Genomic DNA, 19,385 nt, shown 5'->3' with positions numbered 1-19,385 from the left:
CTGGCTTCATGTGTAGGAGTGGGGAAACCAACCCGGTTCACCAGATCAGACTCCACCGCTCCAAACCACCACTCTTAACCACTACGCCATGCTGGCTCTCTGGTAACTGTCCTCCATGAACTCCTGGACTCTTGAGACGCTTTCCAGACAAACTCTCCTCCCATGAAGGCAACCCAGCGAGGGCATCCCCTTGACAACACTTGCCTCTCGAAAGCGAACTGACGACGAATGAGCTGCTTCAGATTTTGTGTCTCCCTAAGAAATGATGCCCTCGTTCTTCACCGGTTTTCCAGACTCTCTTTTAAATATATCAAACTGAAATGTAATTATCTCTCCAGCACAAGGCGTAAATCAGGTACACACAGATCGAGGTGATCTTTCAGGTGTTATTTTTACTGTGTAATATATTAGAGCAACAGCTTTGGAGCATCCTTACCTGCTTAATTGTATGAAACATTTCTATGTGTTAATAACCTCCTGGGGACCAAAACTGCAGTAAAAGTGTCCTGACCAACTCCTCTGTCTTGCTTTGAATAGAACTTTCTGTCCCTCTTGAGAAATCATGTGCAAGGGGGGAAATCCCTGCTGTATGGATCAGTTCTTCAGAGGCAAGCCTTTATCTTCAAAGGAAGATTATTTACCGGCAATCCTGGGTCCTGCAAATCCTTCTTCCCCTACATTTCCAGTCGTAAGGCTAATGCATTGTGAGAACAGCACAGAGTCTTTTGGTAACTGCGCTTCTCAAAGAAGTATTTAGATCCTTAAAAGATTCTGGACATAACTTACAAATGTGGAAAGAAATAACAAACCACATCTGGTTCCTGTTTTGCCTTTAGGCTTAGCTTTCACTCCTGAGTCCCTGAGATGAAAGAGTAACCGGCAACTGGCTAAAAGGCAGTGCATCTCTGGCTGAATTGTGTATATGTGTAAAGTACTGTCAAGAGGAGCGACCCCTTCAAGGGGCTTTCCAGGCAAGTGAGAAGCAGAGGTGGTTTGCCGTTGCCTTCCTCTGCAGAGACTTTCTTGGTAGTTTCCCTTCCAAGTACTGGCCCTTCATGGCGGGTGAATGGGAGCCGCCTGAAGAGGGTTGGCTCTGGCTAACCCCCACCCCTTCAGGGATTCCTGCCCCCACCCCATACTTTTGATGTGGTTTTCTTAGTTCTGTGGTCCTTTGTGGGGTTCCTGAATTTTCCAAGTAGGACTACTGGACCTTCTTAGCTTCCAAGATCTGAAGAGAATGAGCTACAACCATGCCAAATTTCCTCCCCTGGCTGAATTACCCTGCTGCAAAACTGATTTGAAGGTACCATAGAGGAAACTCTTGCAAAACACAGATGCACAAAGGGGATGTCAAGACAAGAATTTGCCCTAAATCACCTGGAGGAGGAGGAGTGACCTTGGGCTAGTCACAGTTCTATTCAAGCTCTCTCAGCCTCACCTACCTCACAAGGTGCCTGTGGTGGGGAGAGGAAGGGAAGGAGATGGTAAGCCGGTTTGATTCTTAAGAGTTAGAGAAAGTCGGCATATAAAAACCAACTCTTCTTCTTCTACTACTTAAGGTAGATCTCCATCATGACTAGTATCCATTGATAGCCCCTTCCCTTATGAATTTGTCCACTACCTTTTTTAAGTCTTCCAAGTCCAGAAAAGAGTATAAAGCGTTTACCAAAGGGACGAAAAAGCTAGAATGTGAAAAGATATGTGAACCTTTTAGCTCGAGATGCGGAGGATTGAACCTGGGACTTTCAGCATGTAAAGCAGATGCTTTTCCACTGAGCCACAGCCCTACTCTTTGGTGCTGGCTTTCCCCCTTCATTGGTTCTGGCTTGCCTCTGCTGGCTCCTTTTTGTTTTTTCTCCTCCCCAACTCCTGCTAACTTCCCCTTCCCACTTCTCTTGCAGGCCACCATCAGTTTTCAGTTGCCTTTTTGGGTTGCTATGACAATAATGCCATCAAGTGGCAACTGACTCAGGGTGGCCCCAGTGCCTTGAGGCTTTGAAGGCAAGAGATGAGCAGAGGTGATTTGCTGTCCTCTGCATAACACCCCCAGCCTTCTTCGGGGATTTCCCATCAAAGTACTAACTGCAGGCAACCTTGCTTACCTTCCAAGCTCTGATGAGACTACTCAGGGCTATTGGGTTGTTATGAAAGCCCAAAATGCCAACCAGCTTATTTGCCGATTATTTATTTGTTTACTTTATTTCATCCTCACAACAGCCCTGTGAGGTGGGATAGGCTGAGAGTATGTGACTGGCCCAAGGTCACCCAGCAAGCTTCCATGGCAGAGTGGGGATTTGAACTGGAGTTTCCCAGATCCGAGTCCGACACTTTAACCACTACACCATGCTGGCTGTTCTGGAAGCTTTTGTTTGTTTGTTTGTTTGTTTGTTTGCACTGTCTGAACATACACCAACACCCCTGTGGAGTGTTACACAAATGGGGTTTTTTAAGTAAGATTTCTCAGCAAGCCCGGGTTTTCCTTGAGTCTGCAGACTGCTAAATAGCAGCCATTACCAGCCCCATATCTGCATTGTGGCTAACCCTTGGCTATTGGAGACAGTGACTGAATGATGCTTGGGTACTTTCAAGGGTAAACACAGAGAGATGGCAGATGCGATGCGCAGAAATCTGCTAACTCTTCTGGCTCAGGAATGTATCGATACAAACAATGTCTAATCTCTGTGAAAGGCAAACCGTGCCAGTGAGCTGCTGCCTTGATACCTCGCCTAGCATCACCTGGCCATATGGGCACATTTTGCTTTGTCAGAAAACATTTGAGGCACGAGCCAAAGGGGCTGTAACTCCAGCTGCGCGGGAACACTGGCCAGCAGCGAATGGGAAGGCAGCCAGGTTTTTGCCAGAGACGGGGAAAAGAAAGAAGGCGGGAAGAGGAAGAGAAAAGAATTGGATCCTCCAGATGTTTGAGACAGGCTGGGGCTGAAACAGATAATCTACATGTGGGGTATTCCATTCTCCCAACACACCTGCAGCATAAGAATGTAAAAAGAACATTTGACTTGAGTACAGCCCCTATTTTATTAGCTCTGTTTTCTGATCCCCTTAAAGATATTCCAGGCCCTTTCTCTGAATCTTGGTCAAGTTTTCATTTTTGGAAAAGTAAGTCTAGCCATTTTTGCTTTCAGAAACATGCAGGAAGTTTTCTAGCCAAGTGACCATTAAGAATGTATAGTTAAATTGTGGAACTTCCTGCCCCAGGGTGTGGTGATGGCTGCCAACACATAGAATACATTAAACTGCCTTATTCTAAGACTTGCCATTGATCTGTCAGGCTCTGCCCTTTGGTTGGAAGCATGGTCCAACCACTGGGAGAAGAGCAAGCCTGTAGAAGAAGGAGGGGTGGGCTCCTACTCCAGAACACTTATCCCCACACTGTGCAACAGCCCAGCTCCCTACACTCTCAGACTAGGACACAGCTCCCTCTCTGCTTTGCAAAAGAAGCTCATGATAAGTTGGTTAGGCCCAAAGGGAGAATGGATCAAGTTGAGCTTTGGACTCTGGAACAACAACTTCTCTTTCTGGGAGCTCTCCAAGGTGCTGAGGTTCACGATACTGATCAGCTGCCTGTGACTGGATCTCTGGTCTCTGTTCCATGCTGGGTTTGACCGAATGCCCATTACTCCAGCCTGGATGTTGTCTAGCAGCCTCTTGGGTTGAAACAGGACCCCATTCGCTATGTGTCTTCCCCAACGGAATTAGTTGGAGTTGGCAATCATCTCCACCCAATATCCAAACACTAGTAAACTCAGCAAACTGGAAGCAGCTAAACCAAAGCAAAAGGCAAACAGAAAATGCATGCTTCATGGAGCATGCAATGGCCCTATGCCTGTCATCCCAAGTCCCTGTTGATTGTAGCTCTGCTTTTGCTCCTTGCTTTGAATTGACTCCTATCAACAGAGAATGGGCTGGCTGTGACCCCGATCAGATATAGATTTTTGTGTGTGCATTTATGTTCTGTTGGAAACAGTCACTCCACTGACACCGCATTTATCTTTGCTTCAGTTCTTTGCGCTCTGTATGCATATGCAAGCCTGCACACACATACAGAGAGAGAGAGAGGCAGAGAGAGAGAGGCAGAGACAGAGACAGAGAAAGAGTGAGAATATGAGAGACAGAATGCTGGGGCACATTTTTCATATGCTCAGCAGACATGCCAGCACCATGCAGCTCTCATGTATGAATAAAAACAGGTGCTGATTTTCAGCAGTGTGGAGCACATGGAAGGACACTTACCTTTTATGGGGGCTACGGGTGCTCAGAAGGCTCAAAATTAGTCCTGAATGGCAGAATAATATCTTTCTGTTTTCCCTTCTCCTCTCTTGTGGAGGGGTTGTGGCTCAGTGGTATGGCATATGCTTTGCATGTAGAAGAAGGTTCTGCCCCCCCCCCACCATCTCCAGCTAAAAGCATCATGGAATAGGTGATGTGAAAGACCTCTGTCTCAGACCCTATAGAGCTATACTGACCTTGATGGACTAAAGGCTTGGCTCCACATAAGGCAGATTAATCTTCCAACTAGAGATTAATAATAATAATAATAACAACAACAACAAAATGCATTTCCCACATTTCTGCCCTTTCAAGGGCTGCTAATGAGGCTAACAATTGAAAACATATATGATAAAATCACATTATAAAAGCATTAAAGTAACCCCCCCACTCCCAAACACACTTCATTAAAACAACTTTTAAAATAGTTTAAAAACCAGAGTTAAAATACACACAGAACATAAAACATTGATTAGGAAGGAGGGATCATTGAGGGAATGCCAAATAAAACTAAACAAAACAAAGTCTTCACCCCCTGGCAGAAGACAGCAACAGAAGGGGACAGGCGGATCTCCCTGGGGAGAGAGTTCAAGAGCTTTGGTGCCATGACCGAGAAGGCCCTCTCCTGGGTTGCCACATGCCTAATCTCAGAAGGTGTGGGCACCTGAAACAGGACCTCCAAAGATTACTATAATGGATTATGTATTTGCCCCTTTTCAATGTTTTCCTATTTGTATGTTGTCATTGGAGGGGAGGTGGTTTGGTATACCCCAGTCTCACCATATCTTGGAAGATGCTCAGGATCAGTACTTGGGAGACCACCAATGAATACTCTGCAGAGGAAGGCAATGGAAACCACCTCTTCTTCTCACTTATCTTGAAAGTCCCTTGCTGGATTCACCATAATTTGGTTGCAACTTGACAACACATGCCTATGTACTTTGACAACACATGTATTTGTACATTATGAACCTTTTTACTTGGACCATTTTCTTGCTGCTGGAATTCCAAATTCATTTGGGAGCCAGTGTGGTGTAGTGGTTAAGATTGGTGGTTTGGAGTGGTGGACTCTAATTTGGAGAACTGGGTTTGATTCCCCTCTGGAATTCAGGTCACAGCTACGGTGGACAACCACCCGGGGCTTGGAGACCTCCCAAAATTGTAACTGATCTCCAGACTACAGAGTTTAGTTCTCCTGGAGAAAAGGACAGCATGAGAGGGCAGACTCTTTGGTATCACAGAGTCGATGGAGAGCCAGCATGGTGTAGTGGTTAAGAGCGGTGGTTTGGAGCAGTGGAGTCTGATCTGGAAAACCGGATTTGATTCCCCACTCCTCCACATGAGCGGCGGAGGCTAATCTGGTGAACTGGATTTGTTTCCCCACTCCTACACATGAAACCAGCTGGGTGACCTTGGGCTAGTCACAGCTCTCTTAGAGCTCTCTCAGCCTTACCTACCTAGGACTAGTCACAGCCCTCTTAGAGCTCCCTCAGCCTTACCTACCTAGGGTTGACAGGTCCCTCTTCACCACTGGTAGGAGGGTTTTGGGGTGGAGCCTGAGAGGGCGGGGTTTGGGTGAAGGGAGGGATTTCAATGCCATAGAGTCCAATTGCCAAAGTGGCCATTTTCTCCAGGTGAACTGATCTCTATCGGCTGGCGGTCAGTTGTAATAGCAGAAGATATCCAGCTAGTACCTGGAGATTGGCAACCCTACACTTACCTCACAGGGTGTCTGTTGTGGAGAGGGGAAGGGAAGGTGATTGTAAGCCATTTTGATTCTTCCTTAAGTGGTAGAGAAAGTTGGCATATAAAAACCAATTCTTCTTCTTTTAAAATGGCATAGAAGAAACTTTTTTGCACCATTTATATGTCATCCATGCAAAAAGAACACTCCAAATGATGTCAATTAAATGGGAGGACATGCAATGCAAGGGACCAGAAACCAGGACAGAAATGAAGATTCACAGCTTCGGTTTGCCCAGTGGAGAAGTGAAAATGAAATGAGGAGATCTGATTCGGAGCAGCGGAGATGTGAATTTGGTAGCATCCCTGCTCTTCTGCTCGCTCTGTCACAAGTATGCAAGGCAGGTTTTCGATGTTTTTGATTTAATTCCTACAACAAGGCAGAAGGCTGCCTGCCACCGTTTTGTGATTGGCATTCCTGGCCGTCACTTGTCACAGATTCTCTTCTTACGCCAGAGGTGGGCCAACCTCACAGAGAGGCCGGAAAGGCGCCTGCTTCCCCAGAGTAAGGAAGTGCCTTTCCAAGGGGCTGACCCGAGATTTCTTACAGCCCGACAGGATCCAGAGATACAAACGGAGAGATAAGCATGTTTGAACAATAATGGTTATTTAGATATAGAAAAAGAGAAATCTTTAGCCTGCTTGAGAGATGAGCCAAGGAACATCTGCTCTAAGTCACAGATTCCCTTTCTATGGCGAAGCGGATGGAAGAGGGCTTATATCGGGGAAGAATGAGATGACTCCCAGCAAAAGGAGTTTTTTTGCTCTGGGTAGCTGGCATTGTTAATGGCGGTTTAACCTACTTACAGTCATAATCCCTGTAATAAAGACATTCTATTTTTTTATCTGCGCAGCCCAAATAGGGATGTGTTCAAAGGGGGAAGGGGTGGGAGTTGCTCTGCTAGAAGGATCCTGCTGAGGTTTTCAACACAAAGCTGGGTAGGGTTGGAGCCAGCTGCACTCCACAGTATTGCTTAGAAATACCCAACAAACACACACATAAACACACACACACACGCAGAGAGAGAAAGAGAGAGAGATCCTTTCCAGGAAGCAGCAGGCAACTGTGCTTCTCTTGCCGGCTGCCTAGACCATGGTGCTTCTGGGATGATAGCAGAGCATCCAGACGTTCTGGAAGAAAACAAATCAACAGCCATTAATCCAGCCCACCATCTGGCTAGAGTTCCTTGCCCCACCGCTCTCTAATGAAACCGAGTGCAGCTTTTGGGAGGCGGGTTGCATCTTCCTTAACAAAAAATAGTCTGGGAGAAAGGGACACTCCAAGCCAGGCATCAAAGGACCAGGGCGGCGCTTTGCATTTGACACCAGGGGGCTGCGGCCACCACACTTGGCCTGGGGAGGGGCTGTGGCTCAGTGGTAGAGCATCTGCAAGGCATGCAGAAGGTCCCAGGTTCAATCCCTGGCATCTCCAGTTAAAGGGACTAGGCAAGTAAGTGATGTGAAAGACCCCTGCCTGAGACCTTGGAGAGCTGCTGCCAGTCTGAGTAGACAATACTGACTTTGATGGACCGAGGGTCTGATTCAGTATAATGCAGCTTCCTATGTACATATATGAAATGCAGAAGGTCCCAGGTTCAATCCCCGGCATCTCCAGTTAAAGGGACTAGACAAGTAGGTGATGTGAAAGACCTCTACCTGAGACCCTGGAGAGCCGCTGCTGGTTGGAATAGACAATACTGACTCTGATGGACCAAGGGTGTCCCTCCCTGCCATCCGAGTCCTTGTCAAAATTGCTGCTATGAGCTCTTCCATTTTGGAGTCATCAAACAGAGCCTAGTTGTTGACTGCAGACGGATGGACTCAGTAGGCATGAACATGGGGAAATGACTTATACTGAATCAGACCATTGGCCCATCAATAGGGTTGCCAACCTCCAGATACTAGCTGGAGAGCTCTGGCTATTACAACTGATCTCCAGCCAATAGAGATCAGTTCCCCTGAAGAAAATGGCTGCTTTGGCAATTGGACTCTATGGCAATGAAGTCCCTCCCCTTCTCAAACCCCGCCCTCCTCAGGCTTCGCCCCAAAAACCTCCCACCGGTGGTGAAGAGGGACCTGGCAACCCTATCCATCAAGGTCAATCTTGGCTATTCAGACTAGCAGTGGCTCTCCAGGGTCTCAGGCAGAGGTCTTCCACATCACCAAGACTGCCTTTAGCCTTTTATGCATGGCTGTTTCCCTCAGGGTCACCTCTCCAATGACTTTGGGTCATTGTTTTGCTTATGCATGCCCTTTCTGACCATCAGAGTTCACCTCACTCTCCCCCTGTGTTTCCCCACGTTTTCAAATTTGAGATAAAACAGGTCCCTGAAAACAGGGGCAAAACAGGGGGAGAATGCAGGGGGAGAATGAGGCGGCCTCTGACAGACAGAAAGGGCATGCATAATCAGAACAATAACCCGAAGTTGGCAAAGAGGTGACTGCGAGGGAAACAGCCATGCATAAAAGACCTTTCTCTTGCTAAATGGTTTGCTTGAACAGAGGCTCTGTGAAATAATTAGAGTTACCAACCACCAGGTGAGGTCTGGAATACTCCCAGAATTACAACTGATTTCCAGACTACAGAGATCAGTTCCCTGGAAGAAAAGACAACTTCAGGGATGGACTCTATGGCATCACATTCCTGCTGAGTTCCCTTCTCTCCTCAAACTCTACCCTCCCCAAGCATCCCCCCAAATATCCAGGAATTTCTCAAGCCTAAGTTGACAACCCTAGAAATAATGGCTTAGATATTGGTGCATAGGGGAGAGAGAGAAAGAGAAGAACAAGCTAGTTGCTCTTGCTTCAGGCCTTAATAAATGTTGACATTTTAACATTGTCTGAAGCATTTTATTGGTGTTAACATAAACTACATTTGTTCTTCTGGCTCAGGGAAATTCAGTTCCTGTCATTATATTTTGCAGGATCCATTTTGGCCACACCTCCTCACCAAATAAGGAAGACACAAAGGCTAAGGAAGGGGGTGTGGCTGGGAGTGTTGGCTGCCTGACCAATCAGGAGAGGAAGCTAGGCATGCGTTTAAATGTGGCCCGCCTCTCAGGTCAGTTTCCCATAGCTGAGTGCCCGCTAGCCTCCCACCTAAGGTTGCCAACCTTCAGGTACCAGCTGGAGATCTCCTGCTATTGCAACTGATCTCCAGCCGATAGAGATCAGTTCACCTGGAGAAAATGGCCGCTTTGGGAGTGGCTGCTGTAAATAGATCTGGTCCTAGGACTGGGAGCAGGAATAGTGTGGGTAATTTATTGCAGATAAGGGATCTGGTTGCACCTGGAGGCCACTAACAATGGGGAGATGTTTCCCAAAGTGACTGACCACTTTGGGGAGGGGAGCCCCTCAGTGCTGGGCATTAGGGTTGCCAGCTCTGGGATGGGAAATACCGTTTTGGGGGCAGAGCCTGAGGAGGGCGGGGTTTGACAAGGGGAGGGACTTCAATGCCATAGAGTCCAATGGCCAAAGCGGCCATTTTCTCCAGGTGAACTGATCTCTATTGGCTGGAGATCAGTTGCAATAGCAGGAGATCTCCAGCTAGTACCTGAAGGTTGGCAACCCTAGGTGGGAGGCTAGTGGGCACTCAGCTCCTTTGGTATGGTGTTCATGGGCAGGCTAGGAAGAGCAAGGTGTGTCTATTTGGCTGGCATGAACTTTGATCCAGTTGATAGGGTAACCCACGCAATACTCTTTCTCCCCTCATCTCCCTTTGCTGCTTGGAGAAAAGCAACGGGATAGACATAGAAAAAGTGGAGGAATGCCTGCCAGAATTGGGTAAGTGGCAACCCTAGGTCAGCAATTCATTAGATAAACCCAGATGAGCCTAATTTACATGTCTGGCATCGTTATTTTGGGATAGAAGGCAATGATGTTCTATTGGAGGTGAATTTGCTTCTCTTCGAGACTCAGTGGGGCCTCCCTCAGCTCTGTTTCATTTGATATCCTTTTTTCCATTCTCTCCCTTGATGCTCTCTGCCTGCATCACCCCCTCACCTGGCAGGTGCTGCAGTTGGTGAAAGTACCACGTTTCATTGGAGACTCCTGAGCTCTCCTCATCTCTCCTTGTTTGCTCTCCAGTTTGACCCGTTTTATTTTTAGATACCTTGAGCAGCTTTCTGAATTTCCCTCCCTCTGCAGCTTTGATTGGGAGAGCCAAGGTGATAATGGAAAACACATTTTTGTGTATGTATTGGAAAAGAAACCCAGCAGGACGGTAAGTGGGGTGGACATCTTCTTTTCCCAAGTGTTGGCTTTGCCTGAAGAATGTGGTGATCTTCTCCATTCCTCTTCACCCATCTGTCTTCTGATAGGGTATTCCAGCTCAGCCATTCCAGCAGATAGTGTGGGGTAGTGGTTAAGAGCGATGGTTTGGAGTGGTGGACTCTGATCTAGAGAACCGGGTTTGATTCCCCACTCCTCCACATGAAGCCAGCTGGGTGACCTTGGGCTAGTCACACTCTCTCAGCCCCACCTACCTCAGAGGGTGTCTGTTGTGGGGAGAGAAAGGGAAGGGAAGGTGATTGTAAACTGGTTTGATTCTTCCTTAAGTGGTAGAGAAAGTCAGCATATAAAAACCAACTACTACTACTCCTTTTTCTTGTATTCAAAACTATTTCTCCATCCTAGTAACCAGTCTATGGGCCTTTTACGGTTCCCCTTTCTCCTTCCGGACTGTGTCAGGGATTCCCTCCAAAGCAGAGAGGGGCAAACATTACTCTTTTCACACTGTGACTCAATGGCAAACTGTGAGCAGCGCTCGTGGACATTTAAAATAAAACTTTTTCCAAATGCCTGACATGGCTCCAAAACATGGCATGCTTGCACATTCTCACACTGCTGCACCCAGCTATTCCTTTCCCTAGGGTTGCCAACCTCCAGGTGGTAGCTGAAGATCTCCTGGGATTACAATGTCAGTAAACTGTCGGTGGGCAACATGGCACCCACAGGCATCACGCTGGGGACCCCTGAACACATGAACACATGAAGCTGCCTTCTACTGAATCAGACCCCCCTCGGTCCATCAAAGTCAGTATTGTCTTCTAAGACCGGCAACAGCTCTCCAGGGTCTCAGCGGTCTTCCACGTCACTTACTTGCCTAGTCCCTTTAACTGGAGATTCCAGGGATTGAACTTGCGGCCTTCTGCATGCCAAGCAGATGCTCTACCACTGAGCTACAGCCCTTCCCCAAATCTATACCTTCAGTGCTCTGGCAGATCACAAAGCAATGCCTCTCCCACCCACCCCGATCACCTTAACATTATCTCTGCTTTCCTGCCTCTGGTTGAATTGGCTCTTTGCAGAATTATCTCAAACCCTGAAATGGCAAAATGAGGTCATTTGGCATCTTGGCTCGTAAGAGAAGTGGGCCTTGGTTTGAGCAGGTATATTTTTATCCTGTCCCCTCTTTGTATTTTGAATAAAGCGAACTGTTGCGGAAGGGAAGCTTTAATAAGGTTCCCCAGCCAGCCTTTCTCCCCTTCCTCAGAATGGCCTTATTAAAGAAAGAGGAAAAACCTTTCGTGGGGCTCAATCAAAAACAGCATTTTTAAAAAAAATCATAAACCCAGTGAGAGTTTTGTAGGATTAAACAGGGATTCTTTCACCGCTCTTCAGATGGGCTTGTACCTGCCAGCTCAGATCTTCCCTGCCTTCTTAATTCCTTGGGGATCAGTCACAAGCTGCTCTGTGGGGCCTGCTTGGGGCATTTATCCTTCTCTTTTCCTCCTTGATCCCTCCCTTGGCTGGAGCGGCTGGGATTTGCAGCCATAGAAAATCTACTTTGAACACCCGGCAGGCAGCAGCCTGACCACCATATGACGAACTTTCTTCTGGGCTAATAGACAGCCCAGTTAGGGTTGCCAGGTCCCTCTTTGCCACGGGCTGGGGTTGCCAGCTCCAGGTTGGGAAATACCTGGAGGTTTTTGGGACAGAGCCTGAGGAGGTCAGGGTTTGGGGAGGGGAGGGACTGCAATGCCATAGAGTCCAATAGCCAAAGCAGCCATTTTCTCCAGGGGGAACTGATCTCTATCAGTTGAAGATCAGTTGTAATAGCAGGAGATCTCCAGCTAGTACCTGGAGGTCGGCAACCCTAAGCCCAGCCCAGGTGGCTCAGTGGCTTTAAGGCTGCAGTTGTTTTCTTCTGAAAAAATGGCGGTGATTTAAGGGAGCTGAATGCAGATCCCGAATAGTGCCAAATTTGGGGGGGGGGCAATTTTTGGGCTGATTCAGCTCCACTGCCATTAAAAAAAGACAGGGGGATCCCCTCTCCTCCCTCCTTCCCTTCTCCCCATCACTTACCTGCTGGCTGGGCCCAGATTGAAACTCTGTGCCTCCTGCCCACTCCGAAACTCCGTAACCGTGAATTGAAAAATATTTTTTAAAAAAATGGTGCACACCCCTAGCTAGAATACCTTCGAGAGACCTAAATGTTGCCAGAGCCCGGTTCAAGTCCAGCAACAAGATTTTTGGTCTCTAAGGTGCTACTGGACTTGAATCTAGCCCTTCTACTGCAGACCGACATGGCTGGCCTCTGAAACTATTTAAACATTGGCAGTTTCCGCTACGGGGAGGCATCTTCTGTCTTCATAGTTCCCCCCCCCGCCCACAGCCGTTCCTGCGGCATCTGTTCCTTCCCCCTGAATGGCTTCTCCCTCTTGACAAGTGGTTTGGGTAGATTAACATTACTGGGACATGCTGTCAAAGCTGCTTGCCCTCCGTCGTATCTGCATTTGGGATGCGAGGCACTCCGTTTTCCATCTGACCCGCTGAGCACAGATTACAGGCAGCGATTTCTTCTGCTTCCCAGTCGCTGCAGTGCCTTGCTTTCTGGTCACTGACTCGGGATTCTTGTCATTATTTGTCTTTGTTCCACATTTTAACCTTTGCCGCAGACTCAGCCATCATGAAATTCCGGCTTGGTGACCTACAACAGCCTAATTTAGTTGGCATCTTGATCTCCGATTCTGCTACGCTAGCCAGATAATGCGCCTCTCTCCTCTTGATTGCTGATATTCAGCCCCTCTCCTCGGATCTCATCTTCTCCTTGTCTTTTTCTCAAGCCACATTGCTTCGCAGCGGGATCTCCCGGGGTGATCAGAGATCCACGTGGCTCTTGCTTTCCCTCATCTGTGTCTCATATGGAGGGGGGTATTTGTGCCCATTTGTACTAAAACCTACATATGTTTTATTCTTTGCTAACTGTGAGTGAATTTCTTTTTCTCTGAAGGTGTTGCTTCATGGCTGCTTTTCTTCTGGCACTTCTTTATCTCTTCCCTACCCCCCATGGAAAATGCTGGAACATGGAGCTTGGTTTCTAAAATCATGGAGGTAGATTAGGCTGAAAATATGTGACTGGCCCAAGGTCAACCAGCAGTGGGTATTCAACCCTTGGTGTCCGGGGGAGAGGTAGACAAATGTACCATTCTCAGATTTTTCTAGTAATTGGAGTACATTATAGTACATGCAGACCAAATTTCAGTGCTTTAGATAATTGCTTCGACAATTTCAATATCCCTATGTGGTGAGCCAGCAGTCAATTAGTCCTAATCCTCGTCCTATGTATGTAATGTTTAAAAGCATTCTCTCACAGAAGTAGAGAGGTTTTGTCACCTTAATAAAGATAAATTTGGAAGGAACAATTCTTGGGAGGCTTGTCTTTGCTCTTAGGTTATTTAACCTTCAAGGGGATTACTAGTGTGTGCTGCCTCTAGGTGGCACCCCTTGCAACTTTCTTTAGGCCAGCAATGGTTGTAATTCGGTGTTCTGCCACTAGGAGCCACCATGTATTTTCTATATTTTCTGTCCTTAATGCAGCTGCATTCTTTAATAACAAAAAACAAAAATTGCCCCCAAAACCCAAACGTGCCTATATGTTTCTATGCCCAGAAAATGCACATTGAAGAGCACAGCAGACGCTCAACCATTGCCTGCATAAACTCATCATTATTACAGAGATGCTCAGAATAACTACCTTAAGTGTGTGGATCAGGATACCACACACTTAACTGTCTGACACAGGGCCAGCCCAAGAACCTCTGGCACCATAGGCCAGCCACTAGCTTGCCACCCTCCAGGTGGGACCTGGGGATCCCCTGGAATTACAGCTCATTTCCAGACTACAAACACCAGTTCCTCTGGAGAAAAGGAATGCTTTGGAGGGTCAACTCTATGGCTTTGTACCCCACTGAAGTCCATGTCCTCTGCAGGCTCCATTCTCAAATCTCCAGGACTTTCCCAACCAGGATCTGGCAACCCTACCCCCCCCCATCACCCCGGCGGGGTGGTGTCTATTTCACTGTATACTGATGAGGTCCCTCTAGAGTTACCAAACTCCAGGTGGTAGCTAGAGATCTCCTTAGATTACAATTGATCGCCAGACGGCAGATATCAGTTCAACTGGAAAAAATGGCTGCTTTGGAAGGTGGACTCTATGGCATTATACCTCATTGAAGTCCCTCCCCTCTTCAAACTCCACCCTCCTCAGGTTCCAGCCCTAAAATCTCCAGGTATTGCCCAACCCAGAGCTGGCAATCCTAGATCCCTCCAAACCCTTCCCTCCTCAGTAGGGTCACCAGCTCCGGGTTGGGAAATACCTGGAGATTTTTGGGGTGGAGCCTGAGGAGGGCGGGGTTTGGGGAGGGGAGGGACTTCAGAGCCATAGAGTCCAATTGCCAAAGTGGCCATTTTCTCCAGGGGAACTGATCTCTATTGGCTGGAGATCAGTTGTAGTAGTGGGAGATCTCCAGCTACTACCTGGAGGTTGGCAGCCCTATTCTTCAGGGTCCACCCCCTAAAACTCCAGGAATTTTCTGACCCAGACTTGGCAACCTTATGTATGTTTTGCATTTATGGTTGCCAACTTCCAGGTGCTAGCTGGAGATCTGCTATTACAACTGATCTCCAGCCAACAGAAATCAGTTCACCTGGAGAAAATGGCCGCCTTGGCAATTGGACTCTATGGCATTGAAGTCCCCTCCCCTCCCCAAACCCCGCCCTCCTCAGGCTCTGCTCCTGTTTGCATTAGAAATGGTGAGCTTTCTGGATTGGATCCAGCTCTGGATTGGACCCAGCAAGAGCTGAAGGCACTTATTAGGCCCAAGATATCTTCTCCAGGCCCCCCGGAGTGAAGCACAAAAGGCCCAGAGAGCTCTGTTGACAGCAGCGTCCGGCTCTCCTTTTTCCATCGTGGCGGGCACAATTGTAATGAGAACCAGCACAAAGGGAGATAACGGAGAAAGGGGGAAATAAAGCCTGTTTTTCTTCCTGATTTGAGACTGGGGGAAAAAAATTATATATCCGAGCTGCGGCTTGGAGGCCTATCAGATCTGTCAGGCTCAGCCTCTGGCAGGGAGGAGGGAGAAGAAGAAGCGAAAAGCTATTGTAGAGCTCGTTGGGCTTGGCACGTTCCTCGCCCTGGCGTGGGGGGAGGAGGAAGAGAGGAACAGAATACATCCCCTCACCTGTGCGAATGCATGCACGCTTACGTGTACTTGGAGTGCTGCGCTGGATGTACAACAGGCAGCAACGGCATTGTTATCAAAATGGAAATGCATCTCTTTGTTGACGAGCGCATATCTTCTTCCCATTGTCTCTCTCGTCATCCCCTTTTTGATGGCCGCCGTGTTTGTGCACCAGCTATGAAATTGCTTTAGAAGACAAAGGGAACGTGTGTTTATCAATAATGAAAAGGGGGGAGAAGACTGGGACCGTTTGCTCGCTCTCTCCCTCTTTAACCCAACGCAATGTGCGAGGATAATTTTCTAAGGCCAGCTGTCAAAGGCTTGCAGAGAAAATTGGAAAGCCGCACCGAGCCCTCACGCTGGTGATGGACAGAGAGGCTCACAGGTCCCTTCCCGGGCTAAATGTAACCATCTGGCCTCATTTAACAGGCCTACTTAGCTCCAAATGGATAAAGATCCTTCAGGCCACTCTGCCACATCGTTGGCCTCCATTAGCAGTGGGGGAGAAGTGCCAGCGTGGCACCCGCGCCACGGTTCACGCTGCGATCCCATTATCTTGAGCGCTGAGGTGCAATCATCCAGGAGGGGGACGATTTGTTAGGGGAAGCTTCAGAGGAAAGAGCTTCAGCCTGTCCCTCAAATCCTTTGAGGAGAGCTAGCGTGGTGTAGCGGTTCAGAGTGGTGGTTTGGAGCAGTGAACTCTGATCTGGAGAACCGGGTTTGATTCCCCACTCCTCCACATGAGCAGCGGAGTCTAATGTGGAGATCCGAGTTGGATTCCCCACTCCTCCACATGAGCGGTGGAAGCTAATCTGGTAAACCAGGTTGGTTTCTCCACTCCTCCACATGAAGCCAGCTGGGTGACTTTGGGCTAGTCACAGTTCTCTCAGAACTCTCTCAGCTCCGCCTACCTCACAGGGTGTCTGTGGTGGGGGAGGGAGGGAAGGAAATTGTAAGCCAGTATAATTCTCCTTAAAAGGTAAAGAAAGTTGGCATATAAAAACCAATTCTTCTTCTTCTTCTCCTCCTCCTCCTTCTCCTTCTCCTCCTCCTCCTCCGCCTCTATGGCATTACACCCCACTGAAATCCCTCCCCTCCCCAAATGCCATCCTCTTCAGGATCCACCCCCCAAATATTTTCAGGCAGTTCTGGCAACTGAGCTCCTGGATGCAGGGTTGCCTCAGCCCCTCCCTCTGCATAATAGGTGAGATTTTGGAACCTAAGGAGGGTGGGGTTTGGAGAGGGGAGGGACTTCAATGCCATAGAGTCCAATTGCCAAAACGGCCACTTTCTCCAGGGGAACTGAATTCTGTCGCCTGGAGATCAGGTGTGACAGCGGGAGATCTCCAGCCACCACCTGGAGGTTGACAACCCTAAAGACTGCTGATGTTGGCATGCTGGTGTATTTCCTCCTTGCTTGCTTCACTATAGCGCATCCTGTACTCTGTCCATAAACAGTTAATACTTCTTGTATATGATTTGCAACAGAAGGTCACTAAAGATATCCTAAAAATGATGATTATAACTTGTCACAAAACGGTTATGAACTTGTAAGGAGCCTGGTGGCTTGATGGCTTGAAAATGGTAATAATATCATGAGAAGAGAGACAGTCTGAAGCAAGCTCTATCATGAGAGCAGTCGGCGGCTTATTTCAATATTCCTACCCACGCTTCCTGGCCCTAGGGTTGCCAACCTCCAGATACTAGCTGGAGATCTCCTGCTATTACAACTGATCTCCAGCCAATAGAGAACACCTGGAGAAAATGACCACTTTGGCAATTGGTCTCTATGGCATTGAAGTCCCTCCCCTCTCCAAACCCCGCCCTCCTCAGGCTCCACCCCAAAAACCTCCCACCAGTGGCAAAGAGGGAACTGGCAACCCTACCTGGCCCACAGGTTCTCAAGGCAGCCAACAAACGATATTAAGAATTCTGGCATCAACCAAAATGAAACAAACAATTAAGGGAACAAAAGTAACCAAGGAAGGGGTTTGACATAACCAATGTGCATTTAAAACGAGCAAATGCTACTGCTTTAGCAAACCAGGGCTAACATCAGAACAACAACAACAAATAACCAGTTGAGGTTCTGCTAAAAACTGGGATAAATGCAAATATTTTCACTTGGGGTTAGGGTTGCCAGGTCCCTCTTTGCCACCAATGGGAAGGTTTTGGGGCAGAACCTGAGAAAGGCACAGTTTGGGGAGGGGAAGGACTTCAATGCCATAGAGTCCAAAGTGGCCATTTTCTCCAGGTGAACTGATCTCTTTCAGCTGGAGATCCATTGGAATAGCAGGAGATCTGCAGCTAGTACCTGGAGGTTGGCAGCCCTACTTGGGGTCTGCCTCCGTAGGGATGGCTTCAGCTTCCTAATCTTTGGGCAAATTAAGAACATAAGAACATAAGAAAAGCCCTGCTGGATCAGACCAAGGCCCATCAAGTCCAGCAGTCTGTTCACACAGTGGCCAAACAGGTGCCTCTACAAAGCCCCTGAGGAGTAGCTGTGTTAGTCTGTTTGTAGCAGACAAGAAGAGCAAGAGTCCAGTAGCACCTTAAAGACTAACCAAAGTTCTGGCGGGGCATGAGCTTTCATGAGTCACATCTCACACCTTCACATTGTAGCTGTATCTGAAGAAGTGAGGTGTGACTCACCAAAGCTCATACCCTGCCAGAAATTTTTGTTAGTCTTTAAGGTGCTACTGGACTCTTGCACTTTTCTACTCCCCAGGAGGACCTTAGAGACCAACAAGATTTCCAGGGTATCAACTTTCACCATTGGCAGTGGCTTCAGAAAAAGCTCCCTTCATCAGATACAAGAGCGGGGATTCGATTCCTGTATCTGACAAAGGGAGCTTTGACTCTCTTAAACTCATACCCTGGAAATCTTGTTTTCTCTAAGGTGCTCCTGGAATTGAACTTTGGACTCAAAGAATCAGGCAGGTTCAAAGAAATGAAGACAGCCAGTATGGTGCCATGGTCAGAGTGTTGGACTAGGAACTGGGAGAGCCAGGTTCGGGGAGGTGCTGTGGCTCAGTGGTAGAGCATCTGCTTTGCATGCAGAAGGTCCCAGGTTCAATCCCCGGCATCTCCAGTTAAAAGGACTAGGCAAGTAGGTGATGTGAAAGTCCTCAGCCTGAGACCCTGAAGAGCCGCTGCCGGTCTGAGCAGGCAATGCTGACTTTGATGGACCGAGGGTCTGGTTCAGTATAAGGCAGCTTCATGAGTTCATGTGCATCCCCAATTCTGCCACGGAAGCCCATTGGCTGACCTCGGGCGTGTCACTCTCTCTGCCTACCCTACCTCACAGGGTTGCTGTGGGGATAAAAAGGAGAAGGGGAGAATGTTGCAAAGCCACTTCGGGTCTCTATTGGGGAGGAAACCGGGGTACAAATGAAGTCGATGAATAAATAAATATGAGTGGGTGCGCCCTTCCAACACCCCAGACTAATTGGGTATTTAAAAGGAAGAACCGGCGCTTTGAATTGTGCCCAGAAGTGGATCAGCAGCCAGTTCAGCCCTTGAAGTAATGTCAAGGCGTGTTCCATCTTGTCCTTAGCAGGCAGCTCGACTGCTGTTGTCTCGGCAGGCTGCAGCCACACGGGTTTAGAATGCTGTGAAAAGCCTGGTGGATTTTGGAAGGATCGATGAAAGTTTTCACATCAGTGTGATATTTGTCCCCCAGGTCCATTGCTGCATGTGGCATCTGGATGTCTAATCCCCAGGCCTCTCCCCTATATACCTTCAGAACCCTTTCCACAATCCCCCATCACGAATCCTGCCACACGACCCTCCCTCATGCCTCTCCTCCCCAGACGAAGAGGCCAGAAATTGATCCCGCCAGATCTGTGGTGGAGTATTCCCCCCCCTCTCATTAGCTAATAGTGGCTT

General features: G+C 48.1%; 1 non-coding gene across 1 annotated transcript; it reads left to right on the top strand.

The window, feature by feature from the left end:
* The first annotated feature begins 18,513 nt into the window (after positions 1 to 18,513).
* On the top strand, positions 18,514 to 18,588 carry TRNAA-UGC (transfer RNA alanine (anticodon UGC)). The gene has a single exon. It is a non-coding gene; the product is annotated as a tRNA-Ala (tRNA).
* Positions 18,589 to 19,385: the final 797 nt, after the last annotated feature.

Source organism: Euleptes europaea, chromosome 14 (assembly GCF_029931775.1).
Source record: "Euleptes europaea isolate rEulEur1 chromosome 14, rEulEur1.hap1, whole genome shotgun sequence".
Lineage (NCBI taxonomy): Eukaryota > Metazoa > Chordata > Lepidosauria > Squamata > Sphaerodactylidae > Euleptes > Euleptes europaea.
Note: the sequence above shows the minus strand (reverse complement) of the source record. Positions and strands in the feature narration are given on the sequence as shown.